This window comes from Triticum dicoccoides, chromosome 3A, assembly GCF_002162155.2.
Source record: "Triticum dicoccoides isolate Atlit2015 ecotype Zavitan chromosome 3A, WEW_v2.0, whole genome shotgun sequence".
Taxonomy (NCBI): Eukaryota; Viridiplantae; Streptophyta; class Magnoliopsida; order Poales; family Poaceae; genus Triticum; species Triticum dicoccoides.
This window is the reverse complement of record NC_041384.1, coordinates 438,641,481-438,656,756: the sequence shown is the minus strand read 5'-3', so window position 1 is coordinate 438,656,756 and position 15,276 is coordinate 438,641,481.

The following is a 15,276-nucleotide window of genomic DNA, read 5'->3' as shown; positions in this document are numbered from 1 at the left end:
GACTCGCACTTGCGGGCGGTGTCCTTGAGCCTCTACTCCACCTCGGTCACCCGTTCCTCAAAACGGCGCCGAGCGGCCTGTTCGGCCGTTAAATCCACAGTCGCTTTATTAGCGGCCGCCTTGCTTACCCTAGCCTGCTCCTTGGCTTGGGTAAGCTCACCCCTGAGGGTTTCAACCGTGGCAGCACCATCTGCATAAACGCACACATTGCAGCTTTGGAAATCCAACATAATATAGACATAAACAGGCATAACATAAGAGTATCTCATACCTTGCGCCTGGTCGAGCCGCTTCTTAACAAGGACTAGATCCTCATCATCCCGCTCTAGTTTCCGTTTGAGTTCAGAAATTTCCACTGATTGGGCAGTCGCCGCCAACAAGGAGGCCTATTTTTAATCCAAATGAAATAGCATGTTACCACCTGATAACTGACTATTGATCCTCTGCTCGCTTTTCTTTCAAAGACCGAACAGAGTCTAGGGGGCTACTGTCTATATACAGGCATATTTCTCGTAAAGATGATCAAAAATATTACATTGCGTACCTCGAAGCCTGCTAGCAGGCTGGAGAAGGCTTCGTTCAGCCCGCTCTCGGTGGAATGAATCTTCTCAGCCACCATACTCATCAGGATGCGGTGCTCGTCCAGGATGGATGCACTTTGCAGTCCGTCTGCCATGGTATTCGGCGCCTCCGGGTTAAAGAGGACGCCACTCCCCCTTTCCTTGCAGGGGGTCGCTTACTAGACTCCGGAGCCATATCGATCTCCGGAGTAGTATGCGGTTGTGGGTCGGATTGACCGGGGCCCCCGTCGCCGGTCTCCATGGGGGCTGTATACCCCAGCCCTTCGGCGGCAGAGGTGTTGCCCTCCGGCACCGTCTTGTCGCCCCCCGCATCTCTTCGAGGCCTGAGGAGGGCCTATGCGATGACACCTCGGTGTCATCCGCTCTAGGCGGTGTGGAAGCTAGGGGAGGCGATTCGCTCTCCATCAACTCCAGCGGAAGATCCCCTAAGGACGACGATTGCTGGGGAAGTGATACGTCTCCGTCGTATCTATAATTTTTGATTGTTCCATGCCAATATTCTACAACTTTCATATACTTTTGGCAACTTTTTATACTATTTTTGAGACTAACATATTGATCCAGTGCCCAGTGCCAGTTCCTGTTTGTTGCATGTTTTTTGTTTCGCAGAAAATCCATATCAAACGGAGTCCAAACGGGATAAAAACGGACGGAGATTTTTTGGAATATATGTGATTTTTGGGAAGTGAAATCAACACGAGACGGTGCTAGAGGGCCTCATGAGGCAGGGGGCGCGCCCCTGACCCTCGTGGCCACCCCGTAAGGCGGTTGGTGCCCTTCTTTCGCCGCAAGAAAGCTAATATCCGGATAGAGATCGTGTTAAAATTTCAGCCCAATCGGAGTTACGGATCTTCGGGAATATAAGAGACGGTGAAAGGGTAGAATCTAAGAACGTAGAAACAGAGAGAGACAGAGAGACAGATCCAATCTCGGAGGGGCTCTCGCCCCTCCCATGCCATGGAGGCCAAGGACCAGAGGGGAAACCCTTCTCCCATCTAGGGAGGAGGTCAAGGAAGAAGAAGAAGGAGGGGGGCTCTCTCTCCCTTGCTTCCGGTGGCGCCGAAGTGCCACCCGGGGCCATCATCATCACCGCAATCATCACCAACAACTTCACCGCCATCATCACCAACTCTACCCCCCTCTATGCAGCGGTGTAACCTCTCTCTTACCCGCTGTAATCTCTTCTTAAACATGGTGCTCAACGCTATATATTATTTCCCAATGATGTATGGCTATCCTATGATGTTTGAGTAGATCCGTTTTGTCCTATGGGCTATTTGATGATCAAGATTGGTTTGAGTTGCATGTTTTATTATTGGTGCTTTCCTATGGTGCTCTCCGTGTCATGCAAGCGTGAGGGATCCACGCTGCAGGGTGTTGCAATACGTTCATGATTCACTTATAGTGGGTTGCCTGAGTGACTGAAACACAAACCCGAGTAAGGGGGTTGTTGCGTATGGGATAAAGAGGACTTGATGCTTTAATGCTATGGTTGGGTTTTACCTTAATGATCTTTAGTAGTTGTCGATGCTTGCTAGAGTTCCAATCATAAGTGCATATGATCCAAGTAGAGAAAGTATGTTAGCTTGTGCCTCTCCCTCATATAAAATTGCAATAATGATTACCGGTCTAGTTATCGATTGCCTAGGGACAAATAACTTTCTCATAACAAAAAGCTCTCTACTAAAACTAACTTAGTTATTTCTTTATCTAAACAGGCCCTACTTTTTATTTATGTACTCTTTATTATCTTGCAAACCTATCCAACAACACCTACAAAGTACTTCTAGTTTCATACTTGTTCTAGGTAAAGCGAATGTCAAGCGTGCGTAGAGTTGTATCGGTGGTCGATAGAACTTGAGGAAATATTTGTTCTGCCTTTAGCTCCTCGTTGGGTTCGACACTCTTACTTATTGAAAACTGTCGCGATCCACTATACTTGTGGGTTATCAAGACCTTTTTCTGGCACCGTTGCCGGGGAGCAATAGCGTGGGGTGAATATTCTCGTGTGTGCTTGTTTGCTTTATCACTAAGTAATTTTTATCTGCTATTCTTAGTTGTTTTCTATCCTTAGTTTTGGGTAGGAAACGCAAAATACCAAAAAAATTAGTTGTACCTACTAAACCAATGGTTGAAGAATCACTCAAAATCTATCACACTGCTGAAGCTTATTACTTGGATCATCTTTGATCCCTATGTGCTCGTGCTGAAACCCCAACTAGCTTAGTTGAGGGCAAATCTTTAGATGAGCATGCTTGTTATGTGCGACACCGAATATCTGAAAAATGGAAAATTTTACTGGGTCAAATTCATCGTTCAATGCTATGCTTGGAGTTTATGCGAAATATATGATATTACTTGTTGTTCTGAAAACCCTAAGAAACACCTTCCCTATCAATGTGAGTTTAGTGATAATGGAATCGTAACTTTGTATGCTAAGGGTGTTTATAGTTACTATGATGTACAACAAATTGAAGAATTTGTTGCTTTTAAGGGTGCTTATGAAATTGCTTCTTTGATTGAAACGTATGATGGTACTCTTTACAAATCTGAAAATTTTGACATACTTAAATGTTGCTATGATAATTATGCTTCTAATGCCTATGTTGAACTATATATTGAGGACTACCCCGCTGTCCAAGAAGAGACTAATATTTTATAGGAGTCTATGGAGGAAGAAATTGATGAAACTATGAGCTCATTGGATGAAAAAGATGAGGAGGAGAGCGAAGAACAAAAGGAGGAAGAGCGGATTAGCTACCTCGGTGTCAAAACCGGCGGATCTCGGGTAGGGGGTCCTGAACTGTGCGTCTAAGGTGGATGGGAACAGGAGGCAGGGGACACGATGTTTTACCCAGGTTCGGGCCCTCTTGATGGAGGTAAAACCCTACGTCCTGCTTGATTTATTCTTGATGATATGAGTAGTACAAGAGTTGATCTACCATGAGATCTAAGAGGCTAAACCCTAAAAGTTAGCCTATGGTATGATTGTATGTTGTCCTACAGACTAAAACCCTTCGATTTATATAGACACCGGAGGGGGCTAGGGTTACACAAGGTCGGTTACAAAGGAGGAGATATCCATATCCGTATTGCCTAGCTAGCCTTCCACGCCAAGTAGAGTCCCATCCGGACACGGGACGGAGTCTTCAATCTTGTATCTTCATAGTCAAACAGTCCGGCCAAAGGATATAGTCCGACTGTCCAGAGACCCCCTAATCCAGGACTCCCTTAGTAGCCCCTGAACCAGCTTCAATGACGATGAGTCTGGCACACAGTGTTGTATTCGGCATTGCAAGGCGGGTTCCTCCTCCGAATACATCACAGAAGAGTTTGAATACAAGGATAGTGTCCGACCCTGCAAAATAAGTTCCACATACCATCGTAGAGAGAATAATATTTCCACAAATCTAATCTGCTGACATGTTTTGGCAGCATGACATCACGCCACGGCCCGGTAATTATTCGAACTGTTTTTCTCTAACCAGTCCTGCACATAACGCGAGGCAGTTTCTTGACACGTCTTGTCAAAGCAGAGATCGTGTTCCCCTTATTACGGGATTCTCATCAATATGGTCGTGGGTAACCCAACCATGCCTAGGACTCCTAGATTTTAGGCAAGTCCCAAACGGCCACGAGGAGGACGCTTGATATTCACCCTCTTTATAAAGGGACAAGGCTTTTACTTGTTTCCCTCCCGTGCTCAATCGAATCCTTCCCCCGCCTCGAGTTCTAACACCCAAAGCCCAGGTCAGGTGCTTCGGACCTTCAATCATGTCCGGATCTAGCCTTCAGGGCCAGTGGATGCCTTCCTCCGTCACGGAGGAGGACATCAAGAAGTTGAGGGAGGCCAGATACTTGACAGCCGAAATTTCGCATAGGCTGCCCACCCGAGGGCAGGTCATCCCTACTCCTGAACCCAACGAGAGCGTTGTGTTTGTTTCCCACTTCCTCCGAGGACTAGGCCTCACTCTGGATCCCTTTGTTAGGGGTCTTATGTTCTATTACGGGCTGGATTTTCATGATCTAGCCCCGGATTCCCTCCTTCACATCTCGTCATTCATTGTCGTTTGTGAGGCCTTCCTCCGCATTACCCCTCACTTCGGCATGTGGCTCAAGACCTTTGATGTGAAGCCGAAGATGGTCGAGGGGCAGCATGCAGCGTGCGGAGGTGCTCTAATAAGCAAAATTGTCGGCGCTCCATGGCCGAAGGGTTCTTTTCCAGAGGTGTCCAGATTGTGGCAGCGGGAGTGGTTTTACGTCACAGCTCCCCGAAGTGCCAAGTGGGTAGCTGCCCCCGCTTTTCGCTCGGGCCCTCCACCACAACTGATGTCATGGATTAGCAGGGGGCTGAGCTGGGGTCCAGCCAAGGACGTGCCTATACTGCAGAGCCGCATCCAAGATCTCTTCAAAAGAGATTTCAGTCTGGTTATGGTAGTGCAAGTTATGCTGGTTCGTCGAGTCCAGCCTTGCAAACGCCGGCCCTCCGTATGTGGGAGTTCAACCCGGAAGGACCGTGCACTATTCAAAATTTCATCGGCCTGACGCACGAGGAGATGTACAAATCATTCTTCGGACCCCAAATAGAGTGTCCGGACACTACCGAGGACGTGGGCCTGTGTAGCAACCGCACCGCGGCCCAAGTAAGTAATCCCCTAGCTGAACACACTGTCTTTTTATTTATCATGACATCATTCTGAAGAATCGCTCTTTGACCAGGACTGGATAACAAAGGCGAAGATGATCCGGTGTTCGGCCCCCCTACCTGAAGGCTTGGACAATCCGGTGCTGGAAAAGATGCTCGAGCCAGCACCTCGCCCAGTGCCCTCAAAGGAAGATGAAGGGGGGAATAAAGAGGGCGAAAGCGGGCCTCCACCGCTACCTATTCCAACCAAGGGAATAAGCGCCTCCATAAGGGAGGATAACCAAGGGGAGGAATCTGACGTTCTCTCACCCCGGGGAAGGAAGAGGACTACCTCTGAAGATCCGGAAACTAAGGTTTCCAAACGGGAGAAAAAGACTCCACCAGAGGGTCCTGCCTCGGAGGGTGCTCTTGCCGCACAAAGTCCGCGCGGGGATCAGCCCTCTAACGAGCTGTAAGTAATCAAAAAGTACTTAACAATGAAGATATACTACCTTACCTCTGAGGAAAATAACCAAAGCATTTATCTTGCAGTTCGGATCTTAGCCCTTCTCAGCAGAGCTCGTCTTCGGGGGATCTTCTTCCAGAGATGATGGAGAGCGAAACACCTCCCCGGACTCCCCCGCTCAAGAAGCAAGCGACCTTGAAGTGTCATCATGGAGGGTTTCTCCTGATACGGCTCCCAGAAGGTAGTCCTATGGCCATCCGAAGTCCCCACTGTCCGGCTCTTGAAGAGAGCAATCAAAAGAGTCCGGCACCATCGGGTGTGCGGTCGGACGTACTGAAGGATCTGCTAGAGCGACCAATTATCTTAGAAGAACACCGTACATTGATGGGTACAATGATTGAAAGGATTTCGTCCGCCGAAAGTGGGTTGCATGAAGCCTTTATGAGTCTACTGACGGGTTTTGAGGTACGTGAAATGATATACATTTGTGATAGTACCACACATTTTTAGGTGTGCCCTGTGTAGATAGTAGCCCCTGAGTCTTTGGTTGTCGCCGAGAATGGCGGCAAACAGAGGATCGTAGTCCCAGGTAATAACCAGACCGCCTTTATGTGCAGGTGGTTGAAGCTCCGGTGGCTAGCCGGACTAATGGGTTTGCCAAATTAAAGCGGCAACTGGATGCGGCAGATGCCGACATCGAGCTTGTTAACAAGCGGCTCGACGAGGAACAGGGTAAGTGATTTTTCTGGTGAATGTCACATGGTAAGAGCAACGTGATGCCAGTATCTTTAATATGTTCTGACTGCAGATGGAGCTACCACCATGGAGACTCTTCAGGCGGAGCTTGCCCGAGCCAAGGAGCAAGCAAGGAGTAGTAATGCGGCCGCTTTGAAGGCGGCCGAAGAGTTAAGGGCTGAGAAGGCCACGCATAGCGAGACCTAAGAAATAATGGCCAAGATGACTGTAAAGCTGAAAGATACTGCCGACCGTTGCCAGCTTCTTAAAGAAGAAAATCGAGCGAAGGCGATGGACCTGGAAAAGGCCACGATGGCGACCAAAGACACCCGCTCTGGAATGAGAGCGAAGAAGGAGGAATTGCGTGAAGCCGGGGATATTGTGGCTGGGAAGCCCTTTATGCTATGGAGGAAGTTTGGAGATCCTCGGTATGCCCCTCTAGATCGGTTGTGGAGTTCGACAGACGCATATCTGGACTTGGCGACGAGCGCTGTCGATGCGACTGAGTACTTCCGAGATCAAACAGATCGTGAAGTGGACAAGCTATTCTGGTCGCAATTTAACGTTCCAGAGCGTCTGCTTCCATTGACTGGTCAGCTTGCCAAATGGGCCGAGCTCAATAGATTGTCCGGACTCGCCATGAGGTCTGTCGTGGATCATCTGTGGCCAGAAAGGCCAAAGCCGAACAACTATTTTGGCTTGGTGCAACAGTTCCTTGGTGTGGTGCCGCACATTAATGCAATGAATAGGTCGGCATGCATAGAAGGCTCGCGGATGGCCCTTGCCCGTGTCAAAACATACTGGGCGGAGATGGATGCCACCAGTGTTGCGGTGCAGGGTTCGGCCATAGGCCGAGTGGCTGCCGAGCACTATTTTGAAGAAGTTCTTGAGGGTGCTCGTTCGATAGAGGCCTAGTGCTCGAAGAATATTATGTTTGAGTGACATGTATTCCCATTGTAAAAAAATGTTTTATTAAATTTATCAAGGATGTATTTATACTTTTCCCTGAAAGTAATATGATGCCTCCTGTGCGGCCGTTTATGTATATATGTATATAACCTGAAAGATTGCAGTCGTCGGCTTCAGCCCCCACGCATATAATGCGGGGGTGTTCGTAGAAGACGCGTGTTCACACTTGATCCAATGTCTTGGTCCTATTAAGGAGGTGATAGCGCAGCGAACTAGGCAACCGGACTATAATGATTTAACACTTTCACTTAGCTAGAGGAGTTTGACAGTGGGGCTACTATATAGCCCCTGGTGGCTCCGCACTCACCCGAATTCGGGGTGCGTACATGCCTGGCCGGGAAACGGCCCTTCGTTAAGGCGGAGGAATCCCGAAGATTCCGATAGGTCATCGAGTGGTTGACCAGTCTCACGCTATATCATGACAGTTAGTTTTTGGCTTTCTCTACTGAGGTGCTCTTCCGGATGAACCAGGGCACAATCGTAGTAGTTCTCCTAGTGCCGCCTTAGCCGATAGAGCGGAACGTAAGGCAGCAAAACACAGGAGCCGGGAAAACCCAACATTTGACCAAAGACATGATTCGGAGCTGATCCATATAAGGCCAAACTCGCGATGCCGAACACTCCATAAGGTATTCGGTCTTTATGGTGTAAACCATGCCTAAATAGTGCCCTTTGTAATAAGCCCCTGGCGTCCAGGTACGTGCATTATTCTAACATGGCCACACGCCAAGACGTCAGCATCCTTCTCAATTGTACTGAGAATCCGAGGGATGTGTATCAACAAGAGACAGTAAAAAAGGTTTACACAGGGTCTTAATATAAAAAGAATCCTTGGAACGGGTCTCTACTGCACGTCTGCGCCTGTGTCTCCGTTGTGCCGTATCCTGGACGGGTGTAGCACGATGGTCATCTGTAAAAGAGAAGAACTTAGTTGAAAACTTGTCGTGCAATAAGGTAGGTTATACTAAAAAAAACATGTATAATTCAAGATGAGTAAAATTGCCACTTGTTTGCGCGCGTTGATCCCCTTGTATTGTAATAGGGGTGTGGCCATCAAACCTGTATTAATTACATATAGCTGTGCCGGACTCGTCTAACCGCGTCCGTGGTCTTGACGACCTGTCAAATGCTTTAGTTGGTGAGGCCGTTTAGTGTGCGGCTACCAAGGCAGCCGCACTATCTTCAGCGCGAAAGGAGCACTCAATATTTCCATTTACTGTGATGATGCCGCATGGACTGGGCATCTTAAGCGTGAGGTAAGCGTAATGCAGTATTGCGTTAAAGCGAGCAAAAGCTTCGCGTCCAAGTAGTGCTTGATAGCCACTTTGGAACGGAGCAATGTGGAAGGTTAAATTTTCGCTACGAAAGTTATCGGGGAAGCCGAATATAACCTCTAGTAGCAGGGAGCCCATGCAATGAGCCTCTGCGCCTGGCGTTACTCCTTTAAAGGTAGTATTGCTGCGACAAATTTCTGTTGGGTCTATCCCCATTTTGCGGACTGTGTCCCGATATATCAGGTTTAAACTGCTGCCGCCATCCATCAGGACTCGTGTGAAGTGGTATCCGTCAATTATTGGATCTAATACCAAGGCAGCCCATCCTGCACGCTGGATACTTGCCGAGTAATCCCGATGGTCAAAGTTGATCGGTTGAGACGACCAGTGGAAGAACTCCGCGGTGATAGGCCCTGGGGCATATTTCTCTAGGAGTGTCGCTTTGTTTCTCCCCTGTATCACGTGTAACACGTTTACTGTTTTGACTTTTGGTGGGAATTTCTTCTGTTCCCCGGTGCTTTGCTTGCGAGGCTCGTCTTCGTCTTTGCTTGGTGTATCCTGTCCCTTGTGTTCGGCGTTGAGCTTGCCGGACTGCTTGAAGACCCAACATTCTCCGTGGGTATGATTTGCAGGTTTGCCGGGGGTGCTATGGATCTGACATATTTGGTCTAGAATTTTGTTTAGGCTGGACAGTTCATCTCTGTTGCCTTTGGAGGGCGGCTTTTGATGACCTGGCCGAGAGCTTCTGAATCCGGCGTTTACCGCCATGCTCTTCGGGCTGTCTTCTTTATTCCGGCGCTTATTTTTGCTGCGTCGTGATTTCCCATTTCCATCCCTGACTTCAGATGTACTTGGGTCCCTGGTGCTGCATCGGGCTAACCAGTTGTCCTCGCCCGCGCAAAAGCGGGTCATGAGGCTTGTTAATGCTGCCATTGTTCTCTACTTTTCTTGGCCGAGGTGTCTGGCAAGCCATTCGTCTCGAACGCTATGCTTGAAAGCTGCTAATGCTTCGGCGTCCAGATAGTCGACTTTGGTTCTTTTTAGTGAGGAACCTGTTCCAAAGCTTTCGGGCTGACTCACTAGGCTGTTGAGTTATATGACTTGAATCGTCTGCATCCGGTGGTCGTACATAGGTCCCTTGAAAATTTGCCCGAAAAGCGTCTTCCAGCTCTTCCCAGCTTCCGATGGAGTTTTCGGGGAGGCTTTTAAGCCAGTGCCGAGCTGGCCCTTTGAGCTTGAGGGGTAAGTACTTGATGGCATGGAGATCATCTCCTCGAGCCATATGGATATGGAGGATGTAATCCTCAATCCAGACCCCAGGGTCTGTTGTTCCGTCGTACGCCTCTATGTTTACGGGTTTGAATCCCTCTGGAAATTCATGGCCCAGCACCTCGTCGGTGAAACATACGGGGTGTGCGGCACCCCTATATTTGGGTGTACCGTGGTGTTCAGATGTTTGTTGTGTTGCATTGCATACTGGAGCACGCTTGCGTGGTCCGTAGATGGATCTGGTTGCGCCATCCTTTTGATGCGAGCCCTTACGCGGGTCGCGTACTGGTTTATGTGCGGCGTCGTTTGCCGCTCTGTGTTGGCTATGAGGTCGTCTATCCGACCGAATGGCCATTTTATTTTTTAATTGCGGAGGATCTAAGGCCTCCTCATCGAATTCAGGTAGCAACTTTCGCTTCGGGTAGCTCTTGGTGTGGCGATTACTGTCGTACTTCGCTGCAGTGTTTAGTACTTCACTCCATCTAATTTTGGGTGTGTCTTGTGCAGCCCAGAGCCTTTGCTTCTGCTTTTTCAGACTCCTCACAGTGGCAACCAGCCTTTCGTGGGCATTCTATTGCCCCGGGTGCCTGTCCGCTGTGATGTCGTCCGAAGTGTTATCTTCGACGGGGTTGGGTTGTTCGGTTTGATTCTCTGTGTTGCCATGGTCGGGCGATGGTTCACCCTGCTCTAACTTTGGGTCTATATGATCGTTGTTTCTGCCGAGGCGGGATTTGGAGCGGCGTTTACGCCGCCGCTTTGACTGGTTCTCGAGGGAACAATCCTTCGTTGCGTCCTTCCGTTCCTCGTCGTCTTTTTCTTTGGGTGTGTCCACCATGTATACATCATGTGATGAAGTGGGCGTCCAGTTCCCTGTGGGCGGTGGTTCCTGTTCGTCTCCTGCATCGTCGTCCATACCGTCGATGTCTTCAGAGTCGAAGTCGAGCATGCCGGTTAAATCGTTGACAGTGGCTACTAAGTGGGTGGTGGGTGGGCGGCGAATTTCTTCGTCATCCGCATCCCAATCCCGCCGGACATAGTTCGGCCAGGACTCTCCTGACAAGGAGAGAGACCTTAGTGAATTCAGTATGTCACCGAAGGGCGGTTGCTGAAAAATATCCACGGAGGTAAAATCCATGATCGGCGCCCAATCGGATTCGATAGGCACGGGCGCAGGCGGTTCGGAGTCCGTGGCCGGAGAAGGATCCGGCAATTTGGCAACACGGCTCTCGTGAAAGGTAAGGTCGATATTCGGCTCGATCGCCGCTGAGGGTACGGCCTCCATGGCGGGGTCTATCCACCCGTCCATGGATGGCGCAATTGGCTCCGAATTGAGGGTCGGAGCAGTTGCCGGTGCGATCTCCAGAACACTATCTGATGGTAGAGCTAAATCATACTCATCGTGACCGTGTGACGCACAAGGCAGGGGCTCGAATTCGTCGAAGATCAAGTCTCCGTGGATATTGGTCGTGTAGTTTAAGTTTCCAAACCTGACCTGGCGGACAGGGGCGTAACTCTCGATCTGCTCCAGATGGCCAAGCGAGTTGGCCCGCAGTGCGAAGCCGCCGAACACAAAGATCTGTCTGGGGAGAAAAGTCTCACCCTGGACTGCATCGCCATCGATGATCGTAGGAGCCATCAAGCCTAACGGCAACGACACAGAGGAACTCTCAATGAAAGCACCAATGTCGGTGTCAAAATCGGCGGATCTCGGGTAGGGGGTCTCGAACTATGCGTCTAAGGCGGATGGTAACAGGAGGTAGGGAACACGATGTTTTACCCAGGTTCGGGCCCTCTGGATGGAGGTAAAACCCTCCGGTTTATATAGACACCGGAGGGGGCTAGGGTTACACAAGGTCGGTTACAAAGGAGGAGATATCCATATCCGTATTGCCTAGCTTGCCTTCCACGCCAAGTAGAGTCCCATCCGGACACGGGACAAAGTCTTCAATCTTGTATCTTCATAGTCCAACAGTCCGGCCAAAGGATATAGTCCGGCTGTCCGGAGACCCCCTAATTCAGGACTCCCTCACTACCCGTGCCCACCTTCTAATGAGAGTAACTCTTCAACTCATACATTGTTTAATTTCCCTTTGTGCTTACCGAAGGATGATTGCTATGATGATTGTTATGATCCCGTTGATTCTCTTGAAATATCCCTTTTTGATGATGCTTGCTATGCTTGTGGCCAAGATGCCAATATGAATTATGCTTATGGAGATGAACTTGCTATAGTTCCTTATGTTAAACATGAAATTGTTGCTATTGCACCCACACACGATAGTCCTATTATCTTTTTGAATTCTCCCGACTACACTATATCGGAGAAGTTTGCACTTATTAAGGATTATATTGATGGGTTGCCTTTTACCATTGCACATGATGATTTTGATAGATATAATATGCATGTGCTTGCTGCTCCTACTTGCAATTATTATGAAAGAGGAACTATATCTCCACCTTTCTATGTTTCCAATACGATAAAATTGCAAGGAACTGTTTATACTATGCATTGGCCTTCGCTATGTGTGCATGAATTGTTCTGTTATGACATGCCGATGCATAGGAAGAGAGTTAGACTTCATTGTTACATGATATATCTTACTTTGTGCTCACTACTAAATTACAAATCATTGTTAATTAAATTGGCTTTGATATACCTTGGGATCCAGGTGGATTCATTACTTAAGCACTATATGCCTAGCTTAATGGCTTTAAAGAAAGCACTGCCAGGGAGACAACCCGAAAGTTTTAGAGAGTCATTTATTTCAGTTGAGTGCTTTCATATAGTTTAAAAACAACAAAAATAAAGAGTGGAACCCAAAACTTTTTTAAAAAGGAAAGTCAAAGTGAGAAAGACAAGCATTGTTGAAGTGGGAGAGCTCCTTGAACTTTGTTCATGCTCACGGCAACTTTGTGAATCTTGATTACAGAAACTTTTCAACAAAAATAATTATCCCCTTGTACAATTACATTGTATTATAAAAATAATGTGCCAAGGTTTGCCTTTAGGATGTTTACATTTGCTTGATGGTCTGTACGATGCAGGACAGAAACTTTGGCTGTAGTGCACGATTTTACATTTTTAGCTGGAACGTCAAATGGTTCTGATTCGTTTGGAACTGTCTTCTTATACAAATTGTTTATTTTTCCTAATTTTGGAAGAATTTTTCAAGTATCATAAGTATGGTGAATGTTCATATTGTTACAGACTATTCTGTTTTAGACAGATTCTGTTTTTTTATATAGTTTGCTTGTTTTGATGAAACTATCAATTTTATGGTTGGAGAGTTAAATTGTTAAACAGATCCAGACATAGTTCTCGTTGATCAACTACTTTGAAGTATTCGGAGGAGGAACCCGCCTTGCAATGCCGAAGACAATCTACGCGCCAGACACAATGACATTGAAGCCTGGTTCAAGGGCTACTGAGGGAGTCCTGGATTAGGGGATCCTCGGGCGTCCGGGCTATGTGACGTGGGCCAGACTGATGGGCCATGAAGATACAAGACGGAAGACTTTTCCCCGTGTCAGGATGGGACTCTCCTTTGCATGGATGGCAAGCTTGGCGTGCGAATATGAAGATTCCTTTTATCTGTAAACCGACTTTGTACAACCCTAGCCCCCTCCGGTGTCTATATAAACCGGAGGGTTTAGTGTGTAGAGGCAATCATAATCATATAGGCTAGACATCTAGGGTTTAGCCATTACGATCTCGTGGTAGATCAACTCTTGTAACCCCTATACTCATCAAAGTTAATCAAGAAGGACGTAGGGTATTACCTCCATCAAGAGGTTCCGAACCTGGGTAAACACCGTGTCCCTGTCTCCTGTTACCTTCGATCCTTAGATGCACAGTTCGGGGCCCCCTACCTGAGATCTGCCGGTTTTGACACTGACAGGGGGCGCGGCTAGGTACAGGAGCCCAAGTGGGATTTGGTCCCACTTGGTGTGCCTCCTGGCTGCCTCCCCTCTCCCCCACCTATATATATGTGGGAGGGGGCGCCACACATAACCACGATAATCTTTTAGCCATGCGCGACACCCTCTCCACAGTTTCGTTCCTGGGTCATATTTTCGTAGTGCTTAGGCCAAGCCCCTGCGGAGATAGCATCACCACCACCGTCATCACGCCGTCGTGCTTCCGGAACTCATCCACTACTTTGCTGTCTTGCTAGATCAAGAAGGCCAGGGCGTCACTAAGCTGAACATGTGCTGAACGCAGAGGTGCCGTACGTTCGGTACTTGATCGGTTGGATCGCAAAGAAGTTTGACTACATCAACCGTGTTAATAAACGCTTCCGGTTACGGTCTACGAGGGTACATAGACACACTCTCCCCTCTTGTTTCTATGCATCTCCATGGATAGATCTTGTGTGAGCGTAGATTTTTTTTGTTTTCCATGCAACATTTCCCAATAGTGGTATCTGAGCCAGGTCTATGCGTAGATGATATGCACGAGTAGAACACAAAGAGTTGTGGGCGGTGATAGTCATACTGCTTACCACCAATGTCTTATTTTGATTCGGCGGTATTGTGGGATGAAGCAGCCCGGACCAACCTTACATCTCCATGCACATGAGACTGGTTCCACCGACTGATATGCAACTTGTTTTGCATAAAGGTGGATGGGGGGGTGTCTGTTTCTCCTACTTTAGTTGAATCGAATTTGACTATGGCTGGTCCTTGAAGAAGGTTAAAACAACAAACTTGATAATCACCGTTGTGGTTTTGTTAAGGTAAGAACGATTCTTGCTAGTTGCCCACAGTAGCCACCTAAAACTTGCAACAACAAAGTAGAGGATGTCTAACTTGTTTTTGCAGGGCATGTTGTGATATGATATGGTCCAAACATGATGTGATGTACGTTATTGTATGGGATGATCATGCTTTGTATATCGACAACCGGTAGGAGCATTAGGTTTGTATCTTAATTATTGTATGAAATGCAAGCGCCATGTAATTGCTTTACTTTATCGCTATGCGTTAGCAATAGTTGTAGAAGCAATAGTTGGCGAGACGACCCGGGTGCAACCATGGAGATCTAGGTGTCGAGCCAGTGACGATGGAGATCATGACGATGCTTTGGAGATAGAGATCAAAAGCACAAGATGATGATGGCCATATCATGTCACATATTTTGATTCATGTGATGTTTATCATTTATGCATCTTATTTTGCTTAGAACGGCGGTAGCATTATAAGATGATCCCTTCACTAAATTTCAAGATAAAGGTGTTCTCCCCGAGTATGCTCCATTGCCAAAGTTCATCTTTCTAAGCACCTCGTGATGATTGGGTGTTATAAACTCTACGTTCACATACAGCGGGTGTAAGATAGTTTTGCACATGCCAGATACTT